The sequence below is a fragment of the Cryptomeria japonica genome, chromosome 4 (assembly GCF_030272615.1).
Source record: "Cryptomeria japonica chromosome 4, Sugi_1.0, whole genome shotgun sequence".
NCBI lineage: Eukaryota > Viridiplantae > Streptophyta > Pinopsida > Cupressales > Cupressaceae > Cryptomeria > Cryptomeria japonica.
The window spans coordinates 579,341,333-579,343,075 of record NC_081408.1 but is presented as its reverse complement, the minus strand read 5'-3'; positions in this window follow the sequence as shown (position 1 = coordinate 579,343,075).

Genomic DNA, 1,743 nt, shown 5'->3' with positions numbered 1-1,743 from the left:
CACCCCTAACCCCCAAAGTGGTGACTTGGGTTTCTTAATGTGGTTTTTTGTTTAGTTTTAGATTTCTAGATAGGTGTTAGTTAGTTGTTAGTTTTAGCTATGATTTTAAATTTTAATTCCACTAAAGTACAGTAAGTAGCCAAAATCAAAAGATGGTTTTCTTTTTCATAATGATATATATCTAACTTGGCTCGTTTCTTATGCAAAATTGATGATGTCTCAAGAGAAAGTAGTACCAATGAAGTATAGATTCAACGACCATCTCCCTCCAACCAAGTTGGTCTTAGTGGATAAAAATGTCATTGATACTGACTTGGATCATATAGACTTCCAAGATTTCTTGACGAGGATGTCAAAACTAGATGGTAGAATAGTATGGGCTACATACTTGGTACACTCAATATTGGTATTCGCTACAGGATTCCTTGTTTCCTTGCAATCTCTAGACTTTGTGCTAGCTTGTGTAATGAACTACAAGTCAAATAAGAGATGATTCTATGGTCCATTGGGGGAGATCATCCTAGATATCTCTCTTGATGCAATTGAAAATGTGTTTCACATCCTTCAACATGACCAATATGCTAATGTTATAGTGACACGAGGAGAGCAATATTATGCTACTGAAAATAATCCAATGGCATACATCAATTACTAATTATTTGAAAAGTTGAAAAAGAGCTCACAATTAGAACAAATCAAGATGGTCCATAGAGCCTACTTGCATGTAGATGTCAAAGATTATGTCACTTTCCTAAGAAAAGTGGTTGGCTTGCTAGATGTAAAAGAGATCAAGCTATGGATGTTCATATTTATAAAGACCATTGCAACCAAGAAGGAGTTCAACGACTGGGGAATAATTATCAGTGATAATTTAGATGAGCAACTAATTAGGGTGAAAAAAGACCCTAAATTCTATATGACATCCTACTTGGTTTACCTACTTGTTGCTCAGGCCACCTATCCCAGACTGAAGAAAATAGGGTCACTCACTCACCCAAACACAAGAGTGTATAATCATTAGCCTTAGTTAACACTGGAGAGGAGCAGAAAGAATCAGTATACAATCCTTGACTTTTTTGTGTTTTCTATAATAAGGACTCTAGAAGGAGATTTCCGTTAAATATTTCACCAAATGCCATTGCTAAAATCTAAGAATTTATAAGCTACTTCATTTAGTTCAAAACATTCATGTACATCAAAGTAGCAAGCTACATGAAAGCCCTAGACAAGCTACCCTAGTATCCATGTGATAGACTAATTATTTTAGAGTTCCATAGATAGTAGTTGATGCCCACAAGCTAGTAGTCAATAAACATAAGTCGTGCTTTCAACTGCCAATAAGAGTTGGTCCTCATGCTTGCTTAGAAATGAAGGTAGCTAAGAATTTTGATGTTGAACTACTAGAGTTTTCTCTAAAGCCCTTGCAAATAGAAAGAAGTAAATTTAATCTTATTGGTACATTCAAAAAGGTGATAGGGTCTCATTTTAAACATGTGCCAAATATTGAAAATTATTGGGCAAATTGTGTTGATAATCAAAAAGTTGGAATAAGTGATCATTGCAGGCTGGACTTAGACTTGGCCAACCAAGTAGAGAATATGTGGGTCTTAGATAATGCTCAGGTGAAGGATACTGGGAATAGATTGCACCCACTTTACAACAAGAAGAGGATCTTTGACATTCCTATCCATAATGTGGATGAGAACTTAATAGAGCTTGAAGATATAAAGCAACAAGCACATG